Below are 6,202 nucleotides of genomic sequence, written 5' to 3' on the forward strand. Positions count from 1 at the left end.
AGCAGGCTGCCCAGAGAGGCTGTGGAGTGTCCTGCCCTGGAGCCTTTCCAGAGCCCCCTGGATGTGTTCTGGGTGCCCTGCCCTGGCAAGGGCTTGGCCTGGGTGATCTCTGCAGGTCCCTTCCAGCCCCTGACCTTCTGTGTCATTCTGTGACTAACTCCTGCTCAGTTGGCACGAGCAGAAATCCCATTTTCCAGGAGTTTTCCCACTCCATTCTGGAGGCAACAGTGGGGACAATCCCTTCTGTTGCCCTCAGCTTGTTTCACTTCTGACCCATTGATCTTTGATCTCATTTCTTAAGCCTTGGTCTTTCTTCATCTCACCTTTGGGAGTGCCAACCCATCCTGGCACTGATCAGTGATCACTGATTACTGATTACTGATCACTGATATAGCCTTTCCCTGCCTTCAGTTATCTCTTCCCATGTTTATGGAATTATGGAAGTATTGACGTTGGAAGAGACCTTTGAGGTCATCATGTCCAACCGCTCCCCGAGAGATCCCAGGCTGTCACTCGCTGGCAAGGCAGCCTCAGGTCACCTGCTCTGGCTTGACTGAGCCTACTCAAAATGCTTAGTGGCTTCAGAATTAACTCTGTCACCTTAGTGTGGGGTCCAGTCCCTGAACCCAGCAGGATGTGGGACCTCTGGAGATCCTGCAGCCCAAGCCCTGCCCCAGCAGGGCACCCCCAGCAGCTTGCCCAGCAGCACAGTGCCAGGGGGGTTGGAAGCTCTCCACACAAGGACACTCCACAGCCTCTCTGGGCAGCCTGCTCCAGGCTCCAGCACCCTCACAACAAACAACTTTCTCCTCCTCTCCACAGGCAGCCTCCTGCCTGCCACTCTCTGCCCCTTGCCCCTTGGCCTGCCACTGCCCACCACTGCCAAGAGCCTGGCCCCAGGCTCCTGCTCCCCACAGCTCCTTCAGCTCTTGCTGCTGAGCACTCAGCAGATGCCCTCTGGGGCTGCTCTCCTGCAGCCTCTCAGCCCCAGGGCTCTCAGCCTTTGCTCCTCACACAGCTGCTCCAGGCCCCTCAGCAGCTTCCCAGCCCCCACTGCACTCTCTGCACCACTGCCCTGCCTCTGCCCCTGGGCACCACACAGCTGGGCCCAGCACTGCACAGGTGGCCTCAGCAGGGCACAGCACAGGGCAGCACAACCTCCCTTGCCCTGCTGCCCACTCTCTGCTCCGTGCCCCCCACCAAACCTTTGCCCTCCTTGGCCCCCAGCCCACACTGCTGCCTCCTGCCCACTTGTGCCCCCCAGCACTGCCAGCTCCTGCTCCTTGCAGCTGCTTCCCAGCAGCTCCCCCTCAGCTGTGCTGCTGCAGGAGGTTGCTCCTGCCCAGGGCCAGGACCTGCCCTTGCCCTGCCTGACCTCCATTAGGTTGCTCTGGCCCAGCTCTGCAGCCTGCCCAGGGCTCCCTGGGTGCCAGCACAGCCTGAGAGGTGTCTCCACTCTTCCCATCTGAGCCTTCATGAAGCTCAGTGATGAAGATGTTCAGGAAGACTGGACCCAGCCCTGACCCCTGGTTGAAATTCGGGGGTAGTTTGCATCCAGCATCATCTCCTGGTGCCAGGGTAGTGCCTGAGGCACAGGGCTGAAGGTCTGCTGGGTGCTACCCAGCTCTTGGAAAAGGATCTGATCCAAATGGAGCCCTAAATTAAGGATCCTATTTTACCATCCTGTAATTCCTGAGGGGATCCAACTTCCTTATACAGAGTGCTCAGAGGGGACATCTTCCTGCCCCCGGTACTCTTTAAGCCAGGCTCAGCTGCACAGCTCAGTCTTGCATTGTCCTTCTCTCCCAGAGGGAACCACCAACCTGCTCTGGAATCAGGGCTGAGGGATGAAGGAGGTCTCATTCCAGGGAGTTTTTCCAACTGTCCATGCTACAGCTTGAGATAGGGGCAGGGCAGGAGGTGTTTGGTCAGGATTCCTGAGTCTTGGAGGCCTCTTCCTGGTGGGTGCTGCATCAGCATGGGCTGTGTGAGGGTGATGCAGGGTGGAGAGATGAGGGCTCAGCATTCCCAGTCCTGTGGGATGAGATCTGAGCAAAAAAAAGACCATCCCAGAGTGACCTCCTGCAGCAGGAAGCTGCTCCTCTGGGCACAATCCCCCAGGATCGAGCACAGGAGATTTTAATTTACCTGGGTGCTTTTCCAGGAGGATGAATCCTGGAGATTCCAAAGCTAGCAATAGAACTGCTTTGGAGAACAGCAACAGGAATGTGGGAAGAGGAATGATGCTGGAGGAGAAAATGTGAGATGTGCAAGGAAAGAACTTGGGATGCTTGAAGAGCAAACATGGGATACTCAGGGAATGAATGTGGGATGCTCAAGGAGTGGACTTGGGATAATCAAGGAGTCAGCAGGGAGCAGTTGAGGACCAATCCAAAGGTCTCCATGTTTTAGAGGCTGCTGCCATGGAGGAGGGGCAGATATTTTCTGTAGGGTTTCTGGGGGGATAAGCTGGAAGGAGGGATTGAGGAATGGGGACCGGTGGAGAATTTGAGAGGGAAAATGAGGTGGTTTGGGCTCTCAGCCTTTAGTTTAAGCTCATTTATCCACATCTCCTAGCAGACCTGTGGCTCCGTGACCATCCCTTGCCCATCCTTCTGGCTCACACATCACACTCTTTGGAGCCAACTCTATCCTATCCTGAAAGAATTCCAGGATTATTTGCAGTGATTCCCTCTCTCCTATCCAATGTTGCTTAGGGAATGGTCAGAGGTTCAGCATTTCCTAACCCAGCGTGATGTTGATGGCAGTTTGTACTGGGGAAGGGGATGGGAAGCTGGGAGAATCCAAACCGTGCTCAGGGAAGTCCATCTCTGTGGCCCCTGCAGTGAAGCACGGATGCAGGGCACGGTGCTCCCAGCCTCCCACTCCAGCAAACCTTCATTCCCAGATCCCTGGAAAAGGGAGGGGTTTGAGCCAGGATAAGCCCAGGGGAAGAGCCGGGGGGGGAAATGCTCTGGGGAGGGTGGGGTGGTTTAGGTGCCCCAAAATTAAAGGTGATGCAGAGGGGGGAGGGGTATTTGTGACCCCTCTGGGGGTGTTCGTGACACTGATGGGAGTGACACCCTTGGGGGAGGCAGCGGCAAAGGCCACAGAGGTTGGCTCAGAATGTGGCGGGGGGGGGGGGGGGGGGGGGGGGAGGGAGAATGCGGCTGAGGTGGGGACAAATGATGGGGGGGAGGAAAGGTGTTTGGGGAGCAAATGCTGTCGAGGGGCAAATACGATTTGGGCAAGTGTGTTTGGGGGGGCAAATGTGTTTTGAGAGGCAGCTCTGGGGGGGTCAAATGTGTTTGGGAGACACGTGTCTCGGGCACAAGGGCTGCTTCAGGGGGGAAAATGTGTTTGCAGGGGTAAACGTGGTTTGGAGGTGCTGCTGGGGTTAAATTGTGTCTGAAGAGGCAAACGCGTTTGAGCGGGCAGATGCGGCTGGGGGGTGCACGTGTGTTTGGAGGGGGCAGATACGTCTGGGAGGTAAACATCTTGGGGGGGGCAAATTGGTCAACTGTTTGGCTGCCAGACACTCCTGGTACGGCGAATGCGTTGGTGGGTGGCGAATGCAGCCTGTGTGGGGAGGGAGCGTCTGCCGGGTGCCATGAGGAGGACTCAGGCGCTGGGGTGGAGGGGCGCGGAGGCTGCGCGGCGGCTGCGCGGCGGGGGCAGTTCGGCGCCCGGCGGTGTGCGTGAGGAGCGCCAGCAGGGGGCGCAGGGCGCCGGCAGGGGGAGGCGGTGAGCGTCGCGCGGGGGGCGTGTCCCGTCGGGACCAGGGGCGGGGCCTCGGGCGGGGCCTATCGGCGGCGAGGGGGCGGGGCGAGGGGCAGAGCCCGGCGCGAGGCCAGTCGCGGGGCGGGGCTTGCCGCGGGGCGTGGCGGCGGCGGCGGCGGCGGCGGGGCCGGGCGGGCGGCGAGCGGCGGCCGCGCTTGTCAGGCCGGTGCCGGTGTGATGAAGATTGGCGGGCAGGTAGGGCTGTCACTCACCGGCGGGGCCGCCGCGCAGGGGGCGGGCGGAGCCGCGCCGAGCGCCGCGGACAAAGCGGCCCGGCCGGCGGGGCACGTGTGGCGGCGGCGGTGGCGGCGGCAGCAGCGGGGCCAACCCCCACCACTCCCCCGCTTTCCCTCCTTTCCCCCCTCCCCCCAGCCGCCTTCCATCCCCTCCGGTGCGGGAAGTAACTTGCCTTTCCCCGCCGCCCCTTCGCCCGCTGCGGGCCGCGGTTGCAGCGTGCGTCCGTGTCTCCGGTGTCCAGTTCCCCCCCCCCCACCTCCAACCCCCCCCAACCACGGCTGACCTCCAGCCGCGTGCGGTTTGGCCCCACCGTTACAGTTTTCTGCGGTGACCCCCGCCGGGTGGGTGCGATGGTTTCGGGGTTTGCGGTGATCCCGGGGGGCTGCAGAGCCCCCCGGCCGGTTTTAACGATGTTGGCGGAGGTGAGGGTGTTGCAGCTATTCAGGGGGGTTGCAAAATACCAGCCCCCAACCCCGGCCAGTTGCAATCCTCGCTGCTCGATTGCAGTGCCCCACTGGGGGGGGGTTGCACGCCCCCCCCCGGTTCTAGTGCCCTCGGACTGTTCGCAGTCTCCCGGCTCCGACCTCTTGCAGTGCCTCTCGGGTGGCTGAGGGGGCCTGGGGAGCTTGCGCCCCTCGGTCCGGTTGCAGTGCTCTCGGACTTGCTGCATATCCCCCGACCAGTTGCTATGTCCCTCGGGAGGGTTTGCAGCCCCCACGTCCAGTCGAGATACCCTCTTCAGACCCCTGACTGGTTGCAGATCTCCTCCAACAGTTGCAATGGCCCCGGGGGGGCTACAGCCCCCTAATCAGTTGCAAGACCGCCTGCAGACCCCTGATCAGTCGCAGTGCCCTCGGGGGGTTGTAGCCTTCCCAGACAGTTGCGATCCTCTCCCCCCCTCTGACCCGTTGCAGTGGTCCCCGGGGGGGGGGGTGTTTCATCTCAGTTGTTGCACACCCCCTCCCGGGGCTGCAGTGTGGAAGATCCCCTGCCGACCTCAACCAGTTGCAACACCTCCTCGCCTCTACCAGTTGCAACCCCCCCCAGCTGCTGACATCCCCCCACCCAGTTGCAGAACGCCCCCCGGGTAGGTTGAGCTGGGGCTGCTCGGTCCGCAGCCTCCCGGCATCTCTTTTACCCTTGGGGTGCTGCCCTCCTCCTCTGCCAGGGTACCCACTAGGGGGGTGGGGTGCTGCTGTGCCCACACAGGCTTGACGCCAGCGCTGGAGCCTGGCCCTTGCCCCCTTGCCGCTGCTTCCCTGGGGATGAGCTCTCCCTGCATCCCGTTATCCCGGTGCGTTATCCCGGTGCACGCCGTTAGCCCCGGGATGGCTCCTCGGGACCCTCCCATTTCTGAACCCTAAACTAATTCGTTTCCCAGCTTTGCCACCATCCAGGGCAGGCTTCTCGTGGCCATTCTGACAGCGTTCCGCTGGTTCGGGATCTTTTAACGCATTCTCGTCCCCAGGGGATGGCTCCGCTGGCATCGGAAGTTTTCCGAGGGCTCCGTGTCCCGCGGCCCCCCTGCACCATCCCACTCTGGGCGTCGAAGCTGCAGCTGGGCTCTGGCTCTGGCTCTTTGTTTGGGCTCTTCCCGGCTCTGGCTCCTCGGGATCTTTTGGCTGGAAACGGGAAACCCAAACCCCGCCGGGATCCGTCCAGCCTCCCAGCCGGGGAGATTAGATTAAGGGCAGGGGGGGGAGCGGGGATTATTCTTGGCCGGGCCGCGGGGGCAGCTGCGGGAAAGGAGAGGGAAAGGGCTTCGAGTTGGATTTTTCTCCACGGGTTTTGCCTTGAGATCCTGAAAGGTTTTGGGCACGGAGCGGGAGGAGCCTGGGCCGGGGCCGGTCCGGAGGTGTCTCGCCGCTGGAAGTGCTGACTTGGCGTCTTCGGCAGCATCCCGGCGTGGGAAGGGGAGATGTGAAGCCCCAAATCCTTCGGGCTGTGGTGCTGCGGGGGGGGGGGCCTGCGGAGTTCATGGCTTTGGGGCGCTTTGCCTGGCGGCTTGGCACTGCCGGAGGGGTGCTGGGCTCGGGATTCTCCCCCGTGCCCCCCTCACCCCTTCCCCGGTTCATTTCACCCGCTGTGCCCAGATTCCTCCGTTAGGGACAGAAGTGAACTGCTGGAGGCTAATTAGAGGCCAGAGCGTGGGGAGGGCAGGGACCTGCTGTGCGCCCCCCAGCAC

The 6,202-nt window shown here is 61.9% G+C and overlaps 1 protein-coding gene across 6 annotated transcripts in view; it reads left to right on the plus strand.

The window, feature by feature from the left end:
* The first annotated feature begins 3,894 nt into the window (after nt 1-3,894).
* PKNOX2 (PBX/knotted 1 homeobox 2) overlaps nt 3,895-6,202 on the plus strand; it is a 140,403-nt gene continuing 138,095 nt past the window's right edge. For 4 of the 6 annotated variants that reach the window (XM_064173326.1, XM_064173332.1, XM_064173333.1 and 1 more), the window contains exon 1: nt 3,895-3,975. The gene's annotated coding sequence lies outside the window, so the exon portion shown is untranslated. The remainder of the gene's footprint in view (nt 3,976-6,202) is intronic. The other 2 variants (XM_064173327.1, XM_064173330.1) reach the window with 2 other exon arrangements.

Source organism: Pogoniulus pusillus, chromosome 38 (genome assembly GCF_015220805.1).
Source record: "Pogoniulus pusillus isolate bPogPus1 chromosome 38, bPogPus1.pri, whole genome shotgun sequence".
Classification (NCBI taxonomy): domain Eukaryota; kingdom Metazoa; phylum Chordata; class Aves; order Piciformes; family Lybiidae; genus Pogoniulus; species Pogoniulus pusillus.